At 43.0% G+C, this 26,032-nt stretch overlaps 1 protein-coding gene across 1 annotated transcript in view; it reads left to right on the top strand.

Annotated features, from left to right (window-relative positions):
- The window catches only part of LOC144493069 (calpain-5-like), a 179,071-nt gene that overhangs the window by 84,392 nt on the left and 68,647 nt on the right, over positions 1–26,032 (top strand). The window lies entirely within an intron of this gene.

Below are 26,032 nucleotides of genomic sequence, written 5' to 3'. Positions count from 1 at the left end.
CTCTAGCATCATCCTGATGTATCTATGTTGCACGTGTTGGACAGATTTAATGCCCTTTCTATAACTCAAAATGTCTCTATTTACCTCCAGTAAGTTGTGTGGTTGAGTGCATGATGTTGCTGAAACAATACTCAAGCTTAATGGTTTTAAATGTTGACCTCCAATTCCTTGTGTTCCACAGCGAAGCTGGCTAGGTTTCTGCGATTTCATAACAGTACTAAAAGAATGGTCCCAATTCCCCAAAGTCATGCTTTCCGTGCCAGCCTGAAATTAAAATGTATAATTTGGCAAAGCTTAGCATGCCAAAGTTTCTGGACCTCTCCAAAATGTCAGATTTATTCTGGCAGCAACGCTGCCGCCCGAGTGTAAACAGAATCCGATGGGTTGCTCCAGTCAGTAAATCAGGTGCTATCTGCAAAGTGAATGCTCAATAAAACCCTATCCTTTAGATGTTGAAGTGAAATATTCGTACAAAATCACTGTTGAGTAATTTGTCAGACATTTGTCAGCCTGGCAGAATTTTCCATAATGTAAATGGACTCATTTCTTCCAAAAGCTGTCAGTGGTAAATTGTTAATACAATTTATGATTGAGTAACTTGGGCTGCAAACAAGGTAAAATATGCAATTGTACATGTGAGTATTTACTTAAAGAAGCTCCTTGTCGCAAGTGAAATAATTATGGACTTAATTGTTTGTTGCTCAAGGCATTCCTCGGAAATAAGCGTTTTTTTAATGGCTTCATTAAGAAAAGTATACTTGACCCGGTTACCAGGATCACAAGTTTGGAATATAAACACTAATGAACTAGATAAACCCCTGTGTGGGTTCAGTGCAGCAACACTGAAATCTATATTTTTATTTTTTATTTAATCAGTTTTTGGAAAAAATGGAAAAAGTAAAGATCCCCCCTCCAACCACCCACTGCCACACCAGACCATCTGCTTTTTGTGCTTAAAGCTGCCACTTTTTGTTACAATCTCTAACAGCTACACTTTAAAATCTAACACGGTCTCCCGCTCTTCAGTTTTGATGAAGAGTCAAAGGACTCGAAACATTGGCTTTGCTCTCTCTCCTATTAGATGCTGCCAGGCTCTCCGGCATTCTCTGTTCTTGTTCGAAAAAGTGGATCATCCTTCAAGACCCTCAATGCTGCAGATCATCTTGGGTGAGGGGAATGTTTGCAGATATAGTTTTGAAGATTACTAGGATTCAAATAGAAACTCCATTCTGGGACATTGAGGAGATTAAACAGAATCACATTCACTAACCTCAACAGGGCAGTTTCCCAGTACTGTGGATCAAGAGCATTACAGAGAGTAATATTAAGGAATTTAGTAGTGAATGCCATTCATGTCTACTGCCCTACCATTGGCTAGCTGATGCAAAATGGAATACAGTTCGTCCCATTTAACTGATACATTAAAGCCTTTCATCGCGACAACACACTCTACACATACAACAGCCCTTATGGTAAATAAGTTTTGTTGAGGTATTTATACAAAGAGCATAGTTCTTCCAAACTCTGTGCAGTTATCCCCTTGCTATGGCTTATTGAATCAGACTGGGGACAGGTGAACAAAGTACAATACTCTTTCTAGGAGCCATGGGTACCTTTATGGATTTAATTGGACAGCACTGGTCTTGTCATTCACTGTCAATCATTAGGTAGTTCTTCTTATACAGAAATGCATAGAATTTGCAGTCTAGAAACAGATCATTCAGCCCAACCAGTCTATGCTCCACATCACCCTTCTCACATCTTACTTCATCTCAGCCTATCAACTTTTCCTTTTTCTCCTTGGTCCCTCATGTACTTATATAGTTTCACCTTAAATGTATCCATTATATTCAACTTTTTAAAATTCATTCGTGGGACATGGGCGTCGCTGGCTGGCCAGCATTTGTTGCCCATCCCTAGTTGCCCGAGGGCAGTTGAGAGTCAACCACATTGCTGTGGCTCTGGGGTCACATGTAGACCAGACCGGGTAAGGTCGTCAGATTTCCTTCCCTGAAGGACATCAATGAACCAGATGGGTTTTTCTGACAATCAATAATGGTTTCATGGTCATCAGTAGATTCTTAATTCCAGATATGTTTTATTGAATTCAAATTCCACCAGCTGCCATGGTGGGATTTGAACCTGGTTCCCCAGAAGATTAGTTGAGTTTCTGGGTTAATAGTCTAGCGATAATACCATAAGGCCTTTTCCTCCCCCATGTGATAGCATGTCCCACATTCTAATCACTGTCCTGAATTCTCTCTTGGATTTATTAGGGACTACCTTATCTTGATGACTTCTAGTTTTGAATTCCTCGCAAGTGAAAACATCCTCTCCTACCTATCCCACCAAACCTATTCATAATTTTAAAGACTTATATTAGATCACCTCTCAGCTTTCTCTTTACTTTAGAGCCGTGGCCTCTTCAATCTTTCCTGATATTTTACTGGTAGACATGTGTTCAATACCATTCAGCTTCTGCGGAATCTAAAATCCCTCCCCTGGGTAAATTTATCCACCCTAATTTCAACTGTAAATAAATACTTGTCAGTAATCAGGGCAATGACCTAGGACTAAGTTGCATCTGTGTCCGTTGTGCCCTCCACTAATCGGTAACCAAGGAATCTTAGGCAATATCCTTTAATGAGCCAAGAACATAAATTCATGCTGGTGAAAGGTAAAATTACTACCTTAGACTTCTTACCACCCAAAGAATTCAGTAAGTCACCTTTTTAAATGGCTTCATTTTAAATAGTTTCTCTTTAATGTTGGCCTGTCAATGCGGCTTGTATTCGTTAAAACTCGTGAATTTCATTTTAGAGTTGTTTTATACCAGGACCATGGTCGGGCTAGATGAATCACAAAATCCCTAAATCCCTGCAGAAGAGGCCCTCTGGTCCATTGAGTCTGTACTGACTCTCTGACAGAGTATCTTAATCAAGCTCTCTCCCCCATCCTATCCCATAGCCCCACACATTTCCCATGGCTATTCCATCTAACCTACGCATCTTGAGACATTAAGGGGTAATTTAGCATGGCCAATCTGCTTAACCTACACATCTTTGGACTGTGGGAGGAAACAGGAGCACCAAGAGGAAACCCACACAGACACAGGGACTGGAATTATCTGACCACGCCAGTGGAATTTTCCCATCCTGCTGCAGTGAACAGAGATTTGGCTTGTTGTCTAATTCTCTGTCTTCGCTGCAGCGGAAGCGTGACGTGAATGAGCGGTAAGATCAAGCCCAGTGAGATGGTTCAAACTCCACATAGACAGACACCCAAGACTGGAATTGAACCCAGGTCCCTGGCACTGTGAAGAAGCAGTGCTGCCCCCAGAAATGCAAGTGAGGACTTACTGTACTTGAGATAATAATGGTTGAGGAAGACCATTTAGCACCTTAGTTAATGCAGCTATGGTGACCTTGTCATAAGTGGGCGGGTAAGTGGAACTAAACCACTATCAAATCAGCCATGATCTTATCGAATGGTGGGGCAGGCTCAAGGGGCTAGATGGCCTACTCCTGCTCCTATTTCTTATGTTCTTATGTTTTTATAGCCTTTAGTAGCATCCCATTTTTTTTCTAAATAATTGCATGTGGGCTGGAATTCTCCAATCTTGTACACCCTGCTGTCAGCAAGAACGGAAAATCTGGTGCCCAGCAGCGGGACAGAGAATGCAACCATGGGCAAGGTCAGAGAATTCTGCCTGTGGTATTAGTTTACACTCCTTTGACACAAAATCCGTTCTATGTATTAATCACTGTTTGTTTGAGGAACCTCTTGACATTGATCAATGAATTTGCATTTTAACCACTCTGAAGCTGTGCCCACTTGTCCTACATTGACATTAGTCTGAAATAATTTTCTTAATTTATTTTTTCCCCAGAGTTTATTATTTTGTAGCCCTCTGTAAGATTACCTTTCAGTTATCTTCTTTCAAGACCAAATATTTCACCTGTCCCCAGTCTTGTAACTCAATTCTCTGACAATAGGGATGAGCCTCATTACCCTTCTCTCCAGTACCTCCCAATCCTTTAATGTTTTCTTGTACTTTGGTGGCCAGAACTAACCCAGTGTTCAAACTGTGAACAGAACTCTATAAAGTTTGATTTCCACTGACCTGCGTTCTTCTGTTTTGGCTTTAGTCCAACATTTTAACAGCCTTGTTAATTGTTCTGCACTGGTTGCAACATGAAAGGGTCGAGAGCTTCAAGTGTTTAGGTGGTTAGATCACCAACAACCTGTCCTGGTCCTCCCATGCCAACACTATAGTTAAGAAAGCCCACCAACGCCTCTACTTTCTCAGAAGACGAAGGAAATTTGGCATGTCAGTTACGACTCTCACCAACTTTAACAGATGCACCATAGAAAGCATTCTTTCTGGTTGTATTACAGCTTGGTACGGCTCCTGTTCTGCCCAAGACCGCAAGGCACTACAAAAGGTCGTGAATGTAGCCCAATCCATCATGCAAATCAGCCTCCCATCCATTGACTCTGTCTACACTTCCCGCTGCCTCGGCAAAGCAGCCAGCATAATTATGGACCTCATGCACCCGGACATTCTCTCTTCCACCTTTTTCCATTGGGAAAAAGATACAAAAGTCTGAGGTCACGTACCAACCGACTCAAGAACAGCTTCTTACCTGCTGCTGTCAGACTTTTGAATGGACTTACCTTGCATTAAGTTAATCTTTCTCTACACCGTAACTATGACTGTAACACTACATTCTGCACTCTCTCATTTTCTTCTCTATGAACGGTATGTTTTGTCTGTATAGTGCACAAGAAACAATACTTTTCACTGTATGTGACAGTAATACAAGTGACAATGATAAATCAAATCAAATGTCAATCCCTGTCAACTTCAGTCTTTGTTACTTCAATGGTTTTTGCGAGTGAAAATAAATAGAGGAGTCATAATGATCTGTGATGGATTGATGAATATGTTTATTGCATCACCCAGATGAAAAATAACAGCATTAAATGTAGTAAAGGCACGAATTTTCACTCTTGTTCCCAGATCTCAAACTGAATCTTTTGAAGTCCTCGTTTTGGATAGCATCGAGTGATGAGTCATCCACAACGAGCATCATAAATCCTCTGCATTCACAGCCGTATCAGCACTTGAGGATCACAGCAATGCAATCCAAACCCCAAAGCTCTGATTTCACTCAGTCTGGACAAGATCCCTGTATTTAAATTCTCCAAAAGCTTTGCCTATCTCTATATTAATTTTGTTCTCCCAACCTGCACCATTTTCATCTCGTTATTCCCCAAATCCAGTCCTTTATGCATCTCCGCCTCCCTTCAACTTCATCAGTGGCTGGGCCTAAATTCTAGAATTCCCTGCCAGCAGCCCTTTTGATTTGATTTGATTTGATTTGTTGCAGTAGTCCAAGAAGGCAGCTCACCACCACCATAAGACCATAAGAGTAGAATTAGGCCACTCGACCCATCCAGTCTGCTCCACCATTCAATCATGGCTGATTTTTTTCTCATTCCCATTCTCTGGCCTTTTTCCTCATAACCCCTAATCCCCTTATTAATCAAGAACCTATCTATCTCTGCCTTAAAGACACTCAATGACCTGACATCCACAACCTTCTGCAGCAAACAGTTCCACAGATTCTCCACTCTCTGGCTGAGAAATTCCTCCTCATCTCTGTTTTAAAGGATCGTCCCTTTGGCCTGAGGTTGTACCCTCTGGTTCTAGCTTTTCCTACTAGTGGAAACACCCTCTCCATGTCCACTCTATCCAGGCCTCGCAGTATCCTGTAAGTTTCAATAAGATCCCCCCCCTCATCTTTTTATACTCCAACGAGAACAGCCCCAAAGTCCTCAACCATTCCTCATACGACAAGCTCTTAATTCCAGGAATTATTCTTGTGAACCTTCTCTGGACTCTTTCCAAGGCCAGCACATTCTCCCTTAGATACGAGGCCCAGAAGTGCTCACAATACCCCAAATGGGGTCTGACCAGACCCTTATACAGCCTCAGAAGTACATCCCTGATCTTGTATTCTAGCCCTCTCGACATGAATGTTAACATTGCATTTGCCTTCCTAACTGCCGACTGAACCTGCACCTTCTCAAGACAATTAGGAAAGGGCTATAAATGTTGGCCCACATGATATAAACAAATACTTTTTTAAAAAATGGGCCTAGCCCCACACCCCCTCCCTTGTAAACCCCTTCACCTCTCTTCTGACCCTCTTTAACACCTAAACCTAATGACCACACTTTTGGTCACCCTTCCTAATGTTTTTTACTTTGGTCCAGCACCCATTTTTATCTAATTTATTATCTTATAGGGCAATGGGATGTTTTACCATGCTAGATAAATGTTGCTGTGCTATTGTTGTTGCTCAGTAACATCTCATTGTGCGGAAGCTGAGTTTCTGTACCAGGCTTTCTGTTACTTCAAAGCCGGAGTCTTGATTCGCCAACAGTTCCTTGTCAGCTAGCCCATTTTATCAGGGGAGAAGAATAAATTTGTGAGAAGAGGTTGCCTCCAACCCAAATGCCTCCAAATATGTATTCCAATTAACATTTTAGAATATATCGTATTATATATACAAATTCTATTTTGAAATTTAGCACTGTTTCAACAAGTCTCACTGTTAAATTCTAAACTGTTTATCTTCAATAAAATTAGTTAGGTAAAGTTAAACTATTCTCTCCCTCAGTAATTGGTACTCTATAAGCACAAACAAATCTCAGGCTTAAATATTCCCCATAAATCAAATACCTTACTAATGCCCCTGGACAGGATACAGAAAAAACCTCTCAGCTGTTAAATGAATAATTTTTTACCTTTAGCTTTCATTTGTCTGTTGTTTTCCATTTTGTCAGTACTATTAGTTTAAAGTTTATTTATTTATTGTCACAAGTAGGCTTACATTGACACTGCAATGAAGTTACTGTGAAAATCCCCTAGTCGCCACACTCCGGTGCCTGTTTGGGTACACTGAGGGAGTATTTAACACAGCCAGTCCATCTAACCAGCACTTCTTTCGGAATGTGGGAGGAAACTGGAGCACCCAGAGGAAACCCACGCAGACGCGGGGAGAACATGCAGACTTCGCACAGACAGTCCCCCAAATCCTCCAAGTGAACCCCGGGTCCCTGGTGCTGTGAGGCAACAGTGCTAATCATTATGGTCAGTAATCCCACTGAAATTTAGTTTCTGTTTCTGCTAAGATTCAGATATGCTATCCTACTTGCACTTGTTCTCATTTATTTGTTTTAATTTATTCATGTGATGTGGATGCTGAGCCTGCATTTATTCACCATCCCTTATTGCTCTTGCACTGAGTGGTTTACTAGGCCATTTCAGAGGGCATTTGAAGTCAACCACATTGTTATAAGTTTGGAGTCACATAGAAACATAGAAGATAGGAGCAGGAGGTGGCCATTTGGCCCTTCGGACCTGCTCCGCCATTTATGGCTGATCATCCAACTCAACAGCCTAATCCTGCTTTTTCCCCATAACCTTTGATCCCATTCACCCCAAGTACTATATCCAGCTGCCTCTTGAATACATTAAATGTTTTGGCATCAACTACTTCCTGTGGCAATGAATTCCACAGACTCACCACTCTTTGGGTGAAGAAAAGTCTCCTCACCTCCATCCTAAATGGTCTACCCCGAATCCTCAGACTGTGACCCCTGGGTCTGGACTCCCCCACCATTGGGAACATCCTCCCTGCATCTATCCTGTCTAGTCCTGTTAGAATTTTATAAGTCTCTATGAGATCCTCCCTCATTCGTCTGAACTCCAGCAGAAACAATCCTAACCTAGTCAATCTCTCTTCATACATCAGTCCCGCCATTCCCGGAGTCAGCCTGGTTAACGTTTGCTGCACTCCCTCGAGAGTAAGAACATCCTTCCTCAGAAAAGGAGACCAAAACTGTACACAATACTCTCAGGTGTGGCCGTGGCCTCACCAAGGTCCTGTATAATTGCAACAACAAATCCCTGCTCCTGTACTCGAAACCTCTCACAATGAAAGCCAACATACCATATGCCTTCTTTATTGACTGCTGCACTTGCAGGCCATGTAGGCCAGACCGGATAAGGATGGCAGATTTATTTCTCTGGTTAGCTTTTACAACAATTTACAATGGCTTCACGGTCATCAATAGACTTTTAATTCCAGATTTTTATTGAATTCAAATTTCACCATCTGCCATGGTGGGATCTGAACCCGGATCCCCAGTGGATTACTCTGCATCTCTGGATTACTAGTCCGGTGACAATACTACCATACCACTGCCTCCTGTTGAATTCCTCAATAACATTAACAATCATAGAGTCATAGAGTCATAGAGGTTTACAGCATGGAAACAGGCCCTTCGGCCCAACTTGTCCGTGCCACCCTTTTTTTTTAAAACCCCTAAGCTAATCCCAATTGCCCACATTTGGTCCATATCCCCCTATACCCATCGTACCCACGTAACTATCTAAATGCTTTTTAAAATATAAAATTGTACCCGCCTCTACTACTACCTCTGGCAGCTTGTTCCAGACACTCACCACCCGCAGTGTGAAAAAATTGCCCCTCTGGACACTTATGTATCTCTCCCCTCTCACCTTAAACCTATGCCCTCTAGTTTTAGACTCCCCTACCTTTGGGAAAAGATATTGACTATCTACCTTGTCTATGTCCCTCATTATTTTATAGGCCTCTATAAGGTCACCCCTCAGCCTCCTACGCTCCAGAGAAAAAAGTCCAGTCTATTCAGCCTCTCCTTTTAACTCAATCCATCAAGTCCCGGTAGCATCCTAGTAAATCTTTTCTGCACTCTTTCTAGTTTAATAATGTCCGTTCTATAATAGGGTGACCAGAATTGCACACAGTATTCCAAGTGTGGCCTTACCAATGTCTTGTACAACTTTAACAAGACGTCCCAACTCCTGCATTCAATGTTCTGACCGATGAAACCAAGCATGCCGAATGCCTTCTTCACCACTCTGTCCACCTGTGACTCCACTTTCAAGGAGCTATGAACATGTACCCCTAGATCTCTTTGTTCTGTAACTCTCCCCAAAGCCCTACCATTAACTGAGTAAGTCCTGCCCTGATTCAATCTACCAAAATGCATCACCTCGCATTTGTCTAAATTAAACTCCATCTGCCATTCGTCAGCCCACTGACCCAATTGATCAAGATCCCATTGCAATTGGAGATAACTTTCTTCACTGTCCACTATGCCACCAATCTTGGTGTCATCTGCAAACTTACTAACCATGCCCCCTATATTCTCATCCAAATCATTAATATAAATGGCAAATAACAGTGGGCCCAGCACTGATCCGTTGAACCGTTGGAGAAAATCTCCATTACAAAGGAGGAAGTGTTAGGTTTGTTAGAGAATATAAAGACTGACAAATCCCCAGGGCCTGATGGAATCTATCCAAGGCTGCTCAGGGAGACGAGAGGTGAAATCGTTGGGCCTCTGACGCAAATCTTTGTCTCGTCACTGGACATAGGTGAGGTCCCAGAGGATTGGAGGATAGCCAATGTGGTCCCGTTATTTAAGAAGGGTAGGAAGGATAACCCGGGTAATTATAGGCCGGTGAGCTTGACGTCCGTGGTGGGGAAGTTGTTGGAGAAGATTCTTAAAGATAGGATGTATGCGCATTTAGAAAGGAATAAACTCATTAACGATAGTCAACATGGTTTTGTGAGAGGGAGGTCATGCCTCACTAACCTGGTGGTGTTTTTTGAAGAAGTGACCAAAATGGTTGACGAAGGAAGGGCCGTGGATGTTGTCTATATGGACTTTAGTAAAGCGTTTGACAAAGTCCCTCATGGTAGGCTAGTGAAAAGCCTCTGCTCGCCACACTACCAGAAGGACGTGGAGGCTTTGGAGAGAGTACAGAGGAGATTTACCAGGATGTTGCCTGGTATGGAGGGGCTTGGTTATGAGGAGAGATTGGGGAAACTGGGGTTGTTCTCCTTGGAAAGACGGAGGATGAGGGGAGACTTAATAGAGGTGTATAAAATTATGAAAGGCATAGATAGGGTGAACGGTGGGAAGCTTTTCCCCGGGTCGGTGGTGACGTTCACGAGGGGTCATAGGTTCAAGGTGAAGGGGGGGAGGTTTAACACAGATATCAGAAGGACATATTTCACACAGAGGGTCGTGGGGGCCTGGAATGTGTTGCCGGGCAAGGTGGTGGAGGTGGACACACTGGGAACGTTTAAGACTTATCTAGACATCTATATGAACTGAGTGGGAATGGAGGGATACAAAAGAGTGGTCTAGTTTGGACCAGGGAGCGGCGCGGGCTAATTGTTCCTTGTTTCTCGTTTCAAGGCTTCATTCTATCATCTTGCTGGTGCCAGTACAGAGCGAGACTGCGGATAGTTGGGAACCTGTCTCGGGGGCAGGGAATTCATATGGTGTTCGTGGAAGTGGAAATGACTAGGGTTGGGAAGCATTTTCCGATCAGGGCCATTGTGATCTCCTGGACTCGTTTCGATCGCCTCAGGGGGTCGGAGAGGAATTTCCCAGATTTTTTTTCCCCATATTGGCCCTGGGGTTTTTCACTCTGGGTTTTCGCCTCTCCCTGGAGATCACATGGTCTGGAATGGGGGGGTGGGGGTGAGTTAATAGGTTGTAATGAACAAAGCATCGTAGCTGTGAGGGACAGCTCGGTGGATAGGATATTGGTATGTAGATAGGCTGGAAAATTGGGCGGGGATCCTGGATTCAGGATTCAATCCTGGACCGGGGAGCGGCGCGGGCTTGGAGGGCCGAAGGGCCTGTTCCTGTGCTGTATTGTTCTTTGTTCTTGTTCTTTGATCCCTGAGGCACACCGCTGGTCACAGGCCTCCAGTTTGAAAAACAACTCTCTACAACCACCCTCTGGCTTCTGTCAAGAAGCCAATTTTGTATCCATTTAGATACCTCACCCTGGATCCTGTGAGATTTAACAATCACAGCAACCTATATTTGTAAAGCACTTTTAATGTAATAAAACATCCCATAGTGTGCTCTGGCTTCTTCCCACAGTCCAAAGATGCGCAGGTTATGTGGGTTGTCAGGGGCGCTAAGTAGGGTAAATGCATGGGGTTATGGGGATAGGGCCTGGGTGGGATTGTGGTTGATGCAGACTCGATGGGCCGAATGGCCTCCTTCTGCATTGTAGAATTCTATGATTCTATGTTTCACATGGCCATGATAAAATGAAATATGACCCTGGGCCACTTAAGGAGATATTTGTACAAAATCAGAATACCATGGATGCTAAAAACCTGAAATACAAAAAGAACCTGGTAATACCCAGCAGGTTAGGCAGCATCTGTGGAGAGATGCCAAGGCTGGGATTTTCTGGCCCAGCCCAGCACAGGAACTTAATGGTCCCATCATAAGCCAATGGATCCTTGGCTGGTCAATTGCATTCCCCATGGCAGGACTGGAAAATCCCAGCCTGAGTTAGCATTTCGGATTGAGATGGACCCACCTGTTCAGAGTACAACTTCAAAGATTTGTATCAGGATTGAGATTTCTTGGGCCTTTCGATTCCTTCCAACAAGGTTTACCCGTCAAAGCTCTTCCAACCATCCCATGGTTGTAGACACCTGAGTTCAACACAGGCACCACTGGCGTGTTAAGCATAGTTACTTCAGATCAGACCACTTCTGGTTCTAATGTTCTTTAACACTTGAGTCTTGCATATAGGAACTCTCTCTCGCTTCTCAGCTTGGCTATCTAAGAAGTTCAACTTACGGTTAGTATAGTCCTTCAGTTATCAATAGGTTTAAACCCTTTTAGCCAGCACATAGAATTTCAAAGGAAGTCTGTTTGAAAGAGGTGTTCCCTGGCACCAGATTGTTCAAAACTAAACTGCTTAAAAATAGCACCATATACAGGAATCTATTCCACCCTAATTTCTTGTTTACCTCTTTGCTTTTCCACTGTTTATCTCCCATGTAGTTTGGTCACATGATCAGTTACTGGAAGCAAGTTATTTTCCACAAAAAATCATCTTCCAGAGAAACATAAAGGACAGTCTCCCCCAGCATAAAACATAGGTATTTCCCCAAAAGGACCATTACAGGTGTTCAGGTTGACAATCTGCAATAGAGGAGAAGAATACATTTCAGCCTGATCCTGGAATAATGAGTGGAATAATCCTGGAATAATAAACAGATGAGAGCAGGACCCAATAGTGTTTTATAAAGTTCAACCAGATCTTATAGTGAATGGCTAAACCAGTTGTCTGCTAAATCATTTCAAGTGTGTGTCCCTTGGACTTCAGGGAGTGGATATGATGGCTGTCTGTGGAGGTGTGTGTATGGTAGGTAGAAGGGGGAGCAATGGCTTTATTGCAGACTGGACTTCAAAGGTGAAGGTGAGGTTGCAGCTGAATCAATTCTTTCTGGTTGATCTTCCCTCTTCTTTTCATCCAAGGTGGCATTCTGCATTATGGCACAAGAATATTTAACTTAAGGGGCTGAGATTTTAGCCCTGCTGCCTGGCAGAAATAAGAAAATAGCATTCCATTCCTGGAGTCATTGTGGTTGTGGAAATGATTCCCCAGGCCTAATTCTGGGTGGAGCAAATGAGATCCAGAGTCAGGAACCAAAAGAGAAAATGCTGGAAAATCTCAGCAGGTCTGGCAGCATCTGTGAGGAGAGAAAAGAGCTGACGTTTCGAGTCCAGATGACCCTTTGTCAAAGCTAGGAGTCCAGAGTCGGATATTAGGTAAGTCCCTTTAAGATGGTAACTGGGTTCTTATGACTTCAACAAAACCCAAAATACCATCAGCGAACTGACTGAACCAAGGTCTATAACGTTCTGGCTAGCATCAGATAATAGTCATATGAATTAGGAGTAGGAGTAGGCCGCTCAACCCCTTGAGCCTGCTCCACCAGTCAATAAGATCTTGAGCTGACCTGATTGTAACCTCGCCCTAGCCCCCCCACCCCCCATTTCACCCCCTTCATCAAGAATTGATCTACCTCTGCCTTAAAAATATTCAGCTGCCAAAGACGCCCGAAGGAAAGCAGTGTTTGGGTTGCTGTCCCTGCAGTTCCCGCCCCTCCCCCTCTCTAAATGGGAGATGAGGAGACAAGCTTCCTCCAACTAGGAGGTTGCCTGAACAGCCTGATGTTGGGCTGGTCCAGAGCCGGTGAGCTCCCCTTGAACATTCAGTTCCTGGCCACAGCCATCATTCTTGAGACAATTGAGGCTTGAAATTCAGAATGTACTAGGTCACCTGATCAGACTACCTAGCAGCTGTCAAAAACATTCAGCCACTTGGGGTCTGCTCTGGGGGAGAGTTCCCTTAACATCGCAGTTTCCAACTAAGCAATTAATGATTCTTGACGCCATTGTGCCATCACTGCTTGGAACAGAATAACTGGAATAGGGAAATAGTAACAAAGGCTGGAAAGCACGATGGAAATGAATTTAAATGAAGTTTCAAATATTTATCTTCAGGACACAATTCTGTTTTGCATCACTGGATAAAGCATGTTTGTTGTTCTGTCTGAAAAAGCAACTAGCTGTTTAAAGGCAGATCATTACATTCTGCTGTTATCAGCAAGTGTTTGGAATACAAATTATAAACAATTAGAAATTGTGCAAAAGGTTTTGAGCATTTAAATTCGAGATGCATCATTAGTTTTAGTGTTTGAATTATAAACATCTATGTAATGCTTACTGCAGTTGTAAGGTTATATATCACATGAAGCATATGGTTCTTCAATTCCTTCCTTAAGTAGCACTTACTGGTTTGTGTAAACATTTTATCACAAATATTGAAGGAAAAACAAAATTACAAAGAAAACAATTAGATTAACTGGAGCGGAACTCGTCCGGACTGATGTTGGTTTGAATAAATATCATTAACTTGAGTTTTTTTCCATTTAATTTCTTTTTTGTTATTTTCGGCTGTGTGTCAAGAATAAAAGAAACAAGGGATTAAGAGTAAGAATTGCATGAAGTCTGCCTTGGGGCATTGCCGTGTTCAGTTACTGCTGGGGACTTGCTTCTTAATCTTCAGTTTTCTTTGGAAACGGTCAATGGGCAGGACCACATTAGGACATTCAGTCCGCCAATGACCTTGGATAGCTCAGTTTTATATCTTTGCTAAAAGTACAACTGTAATTAATCATATTTTTAGAGGGAAAAAAAAGAAAACAGTCCATTGTGCCTAATGGCTTGTTCTACAAACAGCACTGTTCATTCTTGTGAGTTTTCCCTTTATGTAAACAAATTATATTCTCTAGTATAAAAATCTTGGCTGGTCAATTGAACATTTATTGCACAATGCCTGCCAGTCGCAGCCTGTCTGGCACATACTGTTCTCCTTCAGCAGAGTCCAGACTGCAAATCTCCTTGTGAATGCCATCAGTCTTGGTTTACAGTTGTGTAAGGGCCACGCTTCCATGATGTAAATGGAAAGACCCCAGGAAGTATTATTAGCTCAGAATCATAAGTCTAGCCGGACTACCATTTTCAGTTAACAGGAGTATGATACTGGACTCAAAATGGGCTCATTTATATTCAGAAAAAGAGTACACACTTGTCCTGGTGTCCTTATAATTTGAACCAGTAGCCCCATGAAACAGCTTAGCTGATCTTCTCAAGGACAGTCACAGCAGTTATAGTTAGGGAAGCGATGGCCTAGTGGCATTATTGCTAGACTATTAATCTAGAAACTCAGATCATGTTCTGGGGACCCGGGTTTGAATCCTGCCACAGCAGATGGTGGAATTTGAATTCAATAAAAAAAAATCTGGAATTAAGAATCTACTGATGACCATGAAACTATTGTCAATTGTTTGAAAAACCCATCTGGTTTACTAATGTCCATTAGGGAAGGAAATCTGCCTCCTTACCTGGTCTGGCCTACATGTGACTCCAGAGCCACAGCAATGTGGTTGACTCTCAACTGCCCTCGGGCAACTAGGGATGGGCAATAAATGCTGGCCAGCTAGCAACGCCAATGTCCCACGAATGAATAAAAGAGAGCATCGGGCAGCAAGGTGGCACAGTGATTAGCACTGCTACCTCACAGCACCAGGGACCGGGGTTTGATTCCCAGCTTAGGTCACATGTCTGTGTGGAGTTTGCACATTCTCTCCATGTCTGTGTGGGTTTCCTCCAGGTGCTTCAGTTTCCTCCCACAGTCCAAAAGACGTGCTAGTTAGGTGCATTGGCCATGCTAAATTCTCAGTTTGGCGACTAGGGGATTTTCACAGTAACTTCATTGCGGTGTTAATGTAAACCTACTTGTGACACTAATAAATAAACTTCAGAGCATTGAGTAACAAATGTTGACCTTAGCAAAATGCAAAGAAAGAATAAAAAAGAACACTTACTGGTTTGGATTTGGCTGTATGGATTTGCCTATGTAACATCAGGCTTAGTACTTTTTATCCTATGTGAAGCCAATTAATTTGCTTCTAAGAAATGTTGTCATGAGATTTATACGTTAAGGTAATTTCTTCACAACTTGAGTGCGCAGAGGTAATTTTCAACTTTGCTGCCTGGGTGGTAACACAGCATAAGGGACCAACCATCTGTTATGGAACCCGCAATGATGTGGACAGTGAAATCCATTCAGCCATTTTACTACCCGGAGTTAAAGTGAGAATTACCCCCTAATCTCCCTCCATTGAACTCGACATAAGTATTACATCAACATTACTTTTAATACATTGAAATTCTATATAATTCTGGATTACTATGTTGGAATGTCAGCTACCCAGTAGGCAACTGAACTTACTGAGCTGCTAAGGTTATCTGCCAAGCCTGTTTCACTTGTCCCGTGAAGATGTATGAGTGTAATAGAGAAACTAATGAGAAAATCAAGAAAGTAAAGGGAAGAGACTGGCTATATATAGATGCAATGTGGAAATGCCGGCGTTGGACTGGGGTAAACATAGACTCCTTACTGTATATATAGATGCACCAGCTGTACTTTAACAGTTCAACATTTTTATACACTAAATTAATCTAGTCCACGAAAGAAAGGAAAGGAGTGAAAAGTGAATGGAGACACCAAAAGCACGCTGCAAAGAAAGGAAAACTTGAGGTACATTTGGTTACACTGCGTTTGAACACGGCACGGTAGCACAGTGGTTAGCACTGCTGCTTCACAGCTCCAGGGACCTGGGTTCGATTCCCGGCTCGGGTCACTGTCTGTGTGGAGTTTGCACATTCTCCTCGTGTCTGCGTGGGTTTCCTCCGGGTGCTCCAGTTTCCTCCCACAGTCCAAAGATGTGCGGGTTAGGTTGATTGGCCATGCTAAAATTGCCCCTTAGTGTCCTGAGATGCGTAGGTTAGAGGGATTAGTGGGTAAAATATGTAGGGATATGGGGGTAGGGTCTGGGTGGGATTGTGGTCGGTGCAGACTTGATGGGCCGAATGGCCTCTTTCTGTACTGTAGGGTTCTATGATTCTATGATTGAAATGTGGTGTTGCTATCGAGCCAGCTCCTTATTACTGTCCATTCTCATATCTTTCAAAAATGTATTTTATCTTTGCCCAAAGTATGGTTTATCAACACTGGGATATTCGACAATATGGCTCACAAGAGTGAAAAGAAAATTAGCCAAACCTTAGCATTTACTGTGATGCTTGTTGTTTGTGAGCTTAGATACGGTGTTGAGGGTCACGGATTCCTTTTACTTGACTGTCAGTGATCTTCAGGCTTGGATGCACTGCTCCTGTCATCAATTGTTCCAGTCATATTGCATGAAATCAAGACCATAAGAAGGCCTGAAATCGGCTACGTAGGAGGATAAAAATGAAATTTGCCTGCGGACAGTCTTGGCTATAATGCTTTCCCATGGTTAGACAGTCTGCTGAAGCACTAGCATTGGATGAGGGCCCATTTGGGTAAGAATCCAGAAGGCTGTAAACACCATGGAACTGTATTCCAATAGATATCAGCATTTTCAGAAAGGATTAAAGAATCATGAATTATTTATAAACGGGAGTTTCTTCTATTTGCTGCATATTCAATAAGAAAGGTATTCCTTACTGATCCATTAGCTCCTTCTCCAGATTCCTCTGTATCTGTTTGGCAAAACCAGATCTTAAAGTCCTGCCCATTGTATATTCCATGTCTGCTGTGGTTATTGTTGTAGAACAAATAATCACATCAGAAACTTTTGACATATTTCAAGATAGTAGAAGCCACCAGGAGATAGGGTTCTTTTATCCCCACAGGGAGTTTAAGTGTTTGTTGGTTGTACATTTGGGCTGACTAGTAGTTCCTCATTGTCTTAATAGAAGTACAGTTTATTAAAGTCTGACACTTTTCATTTTTAATACTGTCTTTCAAGCAATCTTTTTGAAGTGGATCTTGACACCCTCGAGGCTTGAAATTCCATGAGCAAAATTTCAGGGCATGTCTGCGGTCCAATCCATATAGCAACTATTCAGGTGTGGTCCATTTACAATTTCAGACATCAGGTGACTTGTGGCACCCATCTTTAGTCAGTGCTTTTTTTCTTGCCCTTTATAAGAAAAAAAGGTCATTTTTAAACAGTTCAATATATTTTTGGTTAGCTGGTTAAAGTATTGTTTGATCTCACTCAGTTGCAATTTCCCATTCCTGTGACAGTCTACACGCCAAATAATTAATTTCCAAAGCAGAAGCTCTTTTCAGAATTTAAGGATAGAACCCAGTGTCAAAGGGCGCCAGACAAATATGCCTTAAGAATGCTACGAAGGCCTAATTGAAAAGGGGACAAATTGACGTTGCCGCCAACCATGCCATGTAGCACATCCTCATCCAACAAATCACAACACAGTCACAAACTGACTGCATGAGCCCTACTATGGGGAGGCAATGAAAGTGGAAGGAGAGAGAGCAGAATCCTGGCTTGAGAAAACCTCTTTTCTCAGGGCAACTCTTGAGCCCTTTGCCCAAAGACCTGTGGCTCCTGAATTGGTCTGCTGAGTCACCTGAGGAGATGCAAATCATCACCATTTTGAGGGACCGACAATGATGACAACAATGAGCAATAATGAATGTGTTAACTTTCACCTAAAGTTCATTTGCTACATTTTACCATAGCATTAAACTGTTTAAAATAAATAGGTTAACTTCCTTCCTTGGGGCAAAAGAATCATAGAATCCCTACAATGCAGAAGGAGGCCATTCGGCCCATCGAGCCTGCACCAGCAACAATCCCACCCAGGACCTATACCCATATTTACCCTGCTAATGCGCTGACACTAAGGGGTAATTTAGCGTGGCCAATCCACCTAACACGCACATCTTTGGACTGTGTGAGGAAACCGGAGTACCCGGAGGAAACCCACGCAGACATGGGGAGAATGTGCAAACTCCACACAGTGACCCAAGCCAGGAATCGAACCCGGATCCCTGGCACTGTGAAGCAGCAGTGCTAACCACCTTGCCACAGTGAAGCAAGAGTTTCACAAAGCAGTGTGAGCATATCTTTTTTCACCATTACACAGTATGATTTTAATTTCATCAAAACTGATCCCGTTTAAGTATGCAATTTAGTCCAGTTGCTGGCACACGTCTTCATTCATTTAATGCAAGGTGACATTAAATAATTAACTGATTGACAGCTGGTTAACTGGAATATTTAAAGTTAATTGTACACTGAATTAAACAAATATGCGTTTGGCAGTTTTGTAGGGCTTGGGAAGACTCTTGCTAACTGGAAGGCTGAGAAATGTCAACATTTGCAGTTCTTAAATCATTTAAATTCAGGTTGGGTTGGGTTACAGTACAGTATTCAAGAGGTGGCTAGATGTAGCATTTGTGGTGAATGGGATCAAAGGGGAGAAAGCAGGATGAGGCTATTGAGTTGGATGATCAGCCGTGATCGTAATGAATGGCGGAGCAGGCTCGAAGGGCCAAATGGCCTCCTTCTGCTCCTATCTTCTATGTTTCTATGTAACCCCCTAAAATTAAGCCAAAATGACAATCAGTGCAAATTTTATTTTGTGAAAATAAAACCACGCATGACATTGCTGCAAAATCTCACAGGGACCAAATGCCTTCAACTCAGTAGCTATGGGCACAGAGGCACTTGGACCCGTGTAAGATTTTTTAAAATGTAGGTAGCAGGATCACATTTCCTCTCCTTCCCTGATGAATCTTCCCAGCTGACACAGTGAGACGGAGGAGTGAGCTGCCCTCAAAGAATACAATGCCCTTTGAGATCACGAGCAGTTTGTAGCTGACTTCTCCTCTGATTGCCTGCTCCTCCCATGTGCCACAGTGTCACGAAATAAAGTCACGTGCAGAGCGCAACCCCATTGTGCCCAACCCAGGAATATCCTCCTTCGTTCATACATATTTTAAATAGTTTAGAAGCTCAGGTTCCATTAAATTACAAGCCTGGGGAAAACAGTTGATGGAATAAGTAATTTTCGTAGCTGGGACAGCTGATTTAAGAAAGTATTGTTGCAGATGAAGGTACCCATTCTGTGGTCCTGAATGGTTTCTTGATGCAGACAGCTCTGCGTTGCAATGATTGTGAGACAAGCAGAGAATTCACTGTAAAGTGGGATTTAAGATTAAAGTCTTACTTTGATGCCTAATTCAATCAAATCCTGAAGGACGGTGGCATCCTTGAGGAGTGTCCTTGATCTTCAAAAGCAAAAATGAATCCTTGTAATCTCGGGATTTTCGCAAGCTGTTGGTTTTCCACTGCTACCTATTTTGGGATTGTATTAATGTTGATAAATCAGCTCGCGTGATTAACGTCAAAGATAGATTTGGAAGAATCACTGGAGAAGAACTGCAAGAAATATAAATATTCTGTTTTTACTCTGGCTGTTTGCCAATTGCAGTAATTAACACATTAATTGTTTTGTCATTTAATATTTTAATACCTTAATCGAAAAAGGAACAAAAATATAATGGGTCTGTAACTTCCAACCTTCCCAGCTTTAGATTCAGGGTTACCCCAACTGTGTACTAGGAAAACCCTTTCTAAACTTCGAAGGGAAGGGTTTGCACGGCAGTTGCCCAGGAATGCTACCTTCCCCAAGGCAAATGCCCGTGCTGGGAACCATCCGAAAATGTGATTCAAATCCCAAACTTTGGATGGTTTTGGCTGTTACACAAATAGATGCCCAGAACAAGTTAGAAGAATTAAAACCTCTTCTAACTTCTGAGTAACTATTATAAAGACTAGTCCCCCAAGGGGACTCCCCCATCCCCGGCAACCCCCCCCCCTCTACAGAACTACCCCAACCCCAATTAGCCTTCCCATAGTATTCCCCAGATGCCCTAATCCATGTACCCCAACTACGACCCCCAACCTCAAAACGCCCCCGCCATGTCCATTCCTCACTTCACCAACGTCTGACCCACCCCACCCCCCACCCCACCCTAGATGTCCAACATGCTCCCTGATGGCCGCACACCCCCACCACCCACCCAACCAATGTCCAACCCCCACAAGCCCTCCAGATGTGAGACCCCCATCTGCACAATGTATAATCTTCCACGACCCCCTGATGTCTGATCAACCCCCCCGATGGCCAACCTCCCACCAAGCAGATATCCGAGCCCCTGCAATGCCCCATAATGTCCCATCCCGCCCCCAAATCCTATCCACTTACCTTTGGCACTTACCCTCTCACTGGACTGTCAATTTCACCTTTTAACCTATCTGCTTCACGGCAGTTAGTGCCAGAAAAAAGGGGGGGGTTTCCTCCTTCACTTGGCCTCTCCTGCACTTCAGTGCAGTTCACTGCCACACAGCCTGGATCACACCCGGCCTGCGTTGGAGGGTCGGGCGCATCAGCTACAGGAGAACTTTGGCCTTGGTAATTGGGCACAGAGGGGCAATGCTGATTGCCACTTTGAGAAAGTCACGGCCCAATATGTTTCCAAAAAAAGGAACTTTGTTCAACAAAATTTTCAAACTACACATAAACTTCCTCTTGTGCATTCAAATGACATTGAGGAAATTCTTTCACTAATCTTACTAATCTGGTTCTTGTCTTTGGTGCTACAGCTTCCCAGTCATCTGACCCCTAGTGGTGTGCAGAGTATGATTAGGTGATCAGAAGCATTTACCATTCGATAAAGACTATGTTTGAGGCCAATGTTGTGCGTGTGCAGTGGTACTGTTTTACTCTGTGACGTGATGGAATACGCAGCGACCACGATCAAAGATACTTATCAAACAATTATTAAAGGCAGTGATTTTAAAAAAGCCTCATCTTCTTCAAGTCCGGAATACAACAGGTTTGAAAGACCTCAATGTTCAAATCTGTCTGGAGCTTATATTTGGCATCACATTTCTGGTGTCCATCAATATTTGCTGTATTAATATCCCTATCTTGAGTATTGTTTTTCCTAGCATGTACATTAACTTGGGCTCATTATTGATGAGGAGATGCCGGCATTGGACTCGCAAGACTCGCATTAACTTGCAATTGTGTCTGTGTCTATATATGCCATGCTTGTGAAACCTACCTCTACACTCACCTGATGAAGGAGCATCGCTCCAAAAGCTTGTGATTTCAACTAAGCCTGTTGGACTTTAACCTGGTGTTGTGAGACTTCTTATTGGGCTCATTATTGATCGAATTCAAGCTTTGCACAGTTTCCAGTAGGCTGCATAATTTAAGGATGCTTTTTTTAAAGAGAAAATTTCAAATGGTTTCATTGTGTTCCTTTTTAGATAAAGTTTTATGTAATGTCAAAGTATTTTGTTTAAAAGTACTTATTGCATGCAAACCTTTGGAGGTTAGATGGATGTTTAATTAAACTGTCAGTTGTCTGTAGGGAGAATGAATCATGAGGAAAAACTATTGATCACTAACTTTCTAATACATTCTCGGACATTTTTTCCATATCCCACGTTTGCAGCTCCAGGACTTCTTCAAGTTCGATGGTATTCGGATAATTAACCCGGTTTCCGAGCCCCATGCTGGGCAGGCAGCTGGCGCGCGGCCTCCCCGCAGTTTTTGAATCTCCCATTCCACAGTCTTCCCCCCCTTTAACCCAGGCCTGTCACCAGGAAGAAGCTCCAGAGAATCAAATGCAGGACATGGACGTTGTATCAGAAATCTCTCCTCCCTCCCCATCCCGATCCTTGGACACTGTGGGGAGGTCGTGATCCAGCTGCGTGCTCACGGCAGGGCTCAAGGTAGACAAATGACTTTGGCATCTGGATAAGATCCAACCAGCACTGTGTCCTGCAAATGACATCAGTGATAGCCTACACCTGCATAGACAAGTACACATGGGTATCGGCGGCCATTTTGCATGGCCAGCTTACATTGGCAGGAGACACAGGGCCCTATTTTACCATTTTGATTCTAAATGCTGGGCAGACATGAAACTGGGAGTGTTTCAGATCCGACTTTTAGACCCGTTTTCAGGCGCCCCATACGCACTCTGCCTGAAAAAATATCAGCGATTCTGAATCGCGCTGTAGAAGTCTGTAGGTGGGGCTTAATGCGCCTTAAATCCCACAGCTCCGATTGGTGCCTCCAACGGCGCATGCGCAGAAAAAAAATGATAGAATGGGGCTCTCCTGCCACATCGCTCCCGGGCTGGATAATGCCTCCCCCTGGCCCCCACAGGCATTGCCTCACCTCCCCCCAACATTACTGACCCTCTTATCCCCTTACTGACCCTCTTACCCCCGATCCCTGCCACCCAGACTGATCACGGCCCCCTCCCCCACTATTCACCGTAACTTCATTGCAGTATTAATGTAAGTCTACTTGTGACACTAATAAACTTTAGTAAACTTTTTCTGAACTGCTTTTAATGCATTCCAGTATCTGAGGTAACAAGACATTGTGTGTTGGGCATTCCATGTATTTGTCAGTAAATTAGTTGCTATCAGTCAGAGCAAATTGTTACATCTGAACAGTGCTTACCCATATTTGATGGGAAATGCAGGCAACGTTCCCAATGTTAAGTTTGGATGGGACCAGGCAATGCAAGAGGTACCATGCTGGCATGTTGAAGTCTGAAGAGACTTTACATCCCAGACCTCACTTTAATATTCAGATCCCCAACTTCTGCATGCACCTGGCACAAACACAACCATGGCTGTAGGTGGGAGTATGAATTGGGGCAGCAAGAGGCCTCCATGATGGCAAGGTGAGTCCAAAGTTTCTTTATGGGACTCAGAAGATCTTTTATAGCTTCAGAGTGAATTGTTTCTTTTGGTTTTGTTTCATGTCAGGGCAGGAGGATGGTACATTTGATCTTCTCACCCCACCCAGGCTTCACTATGGTCTATCACTAACGTACCAAGCAATGTACTTGGAGATATGATCAACATAATTGTGTCCATCTACTATGAGAAATATTACGGAAATAATAATACACGGCAATAATCCCTGAAGGGAGAAAGAAAGTCCTGGCCAATATTCCTAAAATACATTTCAGTTCTAGGAAGCTAGTACAAAAACAATTTCACTGTGTTGCAGTGATAGCCAAATAGATAAAACATCTGTACAATATATAAATGATAGAATACTCTCCACTTGCCTTGGTGAGTGCATCTTCAGCAAGACTCAAGAAACTTGACATCATTCAGGACAAAGCAGACCACTTGTTTGATATCTTAAACCATCATAAAAAGTACATTCTCTCCACCATCAAAATACAGTGGCAAAAGTGTGGACCACATATAAGATGCATTGCAGCAACTCGCCAACTCTCCTTCAACAGCAAAAACACATGACCTCTATCACCTAGAAGGACAAGGGCAGCAGACACATGGGGCGGGATTTTACGGCCTTCTTCGTACCGAAACCATAAAATCCCACTCAAGATCAACGGACGTTTCCATGGTCCACCCCATGTCCGCTTCGATTCCCATGGCAGGCGGGACAGTAAAATTTCGGCCATGATAACACTAGCGTTTGCAAGCTTCCCTCTGGACATGGAAATATATCATCGTTCCTTCGCTGTCGCTGGCTGAAAATCCTGGAACTCCCTCCCTAACAGCACTGCGGGTGTACATGCATCACATTGACTGCAAGAAGGCAGTTCAACGTCACTTTATCAAGGGCGATTCAGGATGTGCAACAATTGCCTGCCTAGCCAGCGACACCCATATCCCACAAAACAATAAAAAAAATTAATGCCAGAAAAATCTGAGATGTACCTGGTCCCTGAGTAAATCTTAGTTTGGTGAATACATTGTCCTGGTGAGTTAGATGGGCAGCTGTACGTAACATAACATTCTTAAAATATTTTGTGGCCCTATTCACTGCCTGTGCTTCCTGGAATCCAGTTTGCCAGATGCTCATTATTCTGTCGTGCTACAGATGGATTTGCAAAGACTGGTGCATTAACATCCACCAATCTTCTGCTCTTCCCTCTTCCTCAAGCTTCAGCTGCTCTGTTTTCCCGTCAGAGTTGATGATGTTCATTGCTTGATGTGTCACCTTGTATTCATCCACATTAATGTACAAATTTTCAGTGACCAGTCAAGTGTTGACCCTCTTCAAATCCTATTAAATCGCATCAATTTGTGCCACATATTTCACCAGCCTCACGCAGATTTGTGTCATCAGTAAACTTAAAAGTTGTTCTCTTTAATCTGCATCATGCAGAAAGCTGCTAATGACTTATAATACCTAAATTAGAAAAAGGAATCACAAAAAATTAAATAAAACTTGTTTCCAAGTGGAAAATGTAGCTATTGTCAAGTTGTAGGCCATCAATTACTGTGTGCTATCACTTGCAGAAAAACAAATCAAGTTGATTGACAGGCAAGAGAAGCTCTACTCATTCCCCAAGCATGCAAGTCACTTTACCAATTCTTTGTAATAGGTCCAATGTATTTAGAATGTATTTTAATATGCCATCTGTTTGGCAAAGATACATACGCCAATTATCTTACTTCTCCTAAGTATGAAAGTAACTTTATCATTCACACGTGAAAGTGCATAATCCTTCATGAATAATTGCTCGGGGAGTACTATGGTGCACTGCCCAGTATTACTTTGAGCCACGGGCGAAAAACTCAACTCATGTTCAGCTTTAATCTGTTGAAAATTGGAAGTGGCACCCTGACCACCCATTGATGTCCAAAGCTTGTCTAAGGCATATAAATGGGCAAGCTACCTATCCACTAAACCAAGTATATTTTACTTTATACAATCCAAGGCTCTAAGTTGATTGTAGGACCCCAACGTCATGTTTCATGAGCCTGAGTGATTCAGTTGGTAGCCGCTCAGCTGGAAGGCTCAGGGTTCAGGTCCCACTCCAGAGCTTGTTGGTCATAGGAGTGTTCACGACAGAGAAGTTCAACATGTTGTTATTTATCCTGCAACACTGTATACCATTCTCCAAGGGAGAAAAGAGTCTGTAAATTCATTTAGCAAAGTATCAAGTTTAGTTTCAGATGAATGGAGCTGTTCATTCTTGTTGTTTGAGAGCTTGAATGGCCAAACCAGCAGTTGTGAAAGGAAGCATTGAAGGCTGCATGAAAGTCATGACCAGACTTTTTCAAAGTTATATTTTGTGGAAGTGGAAGGAGCAAGAGTGTTTCTCCTGTCTCCATGAGGCTACCATTGCTACTCTCAATTTATCTCCCACCCAGACATACCCGTTTTTGATGCAAGTCAAACTTATCTACTGCACAGACTAAACCAGGTTTAATTTCCACTCTGTAATAAGTTAATGTATCTCAGCAGAATTCAACAAGCCACCCACCTCTAACACCTCTTCTGGTCATCCACCTTGTATAGTTCTACCCTTTCTACCTACAAGGCCTCTACTTTCTCAGGAGGCTAAGGAAATTCGGCATGTCCGCTACAACTCTCACTAATTTTTACAGATGCACCATAGAAACTATCCTTTCCAGATGTATCACAGCTTGGTATAGCTCCTGTTCTGCCCAAGACTGCAAGAAATTACAAAGAGTTACGAACATAGCCCAATCTATCGCGCAAACCAGCCTCTGGTCCATTGACTCTGTTTGCACTTCCCGCTGTCTTGGAAAAGCAGCCAGCATAATCAAGGACCCCTATGCACCTTGGACATACTCTCTTCCACCTTCTTCCGTTGGGAAAAAGATACAAG

Source organism: Mustelus asterias, chromosome 4, assembly GCF_964213995.1.
Source record: "Mustelus asterias chromosome 4, sMusAst1.hap1.1, whole genome shotgun sequence".
Taxonomy (NCBI): domain Eukaryota; kingdom Metazoa; phylum Chordata; class Chondrichthyes; order Carcharhiniformes; family Triakidae; genus Mustelus; species Mustelus asterias.
This window is presented reverse-complemented; position numbering and strand designations above follow the sequence as displayed.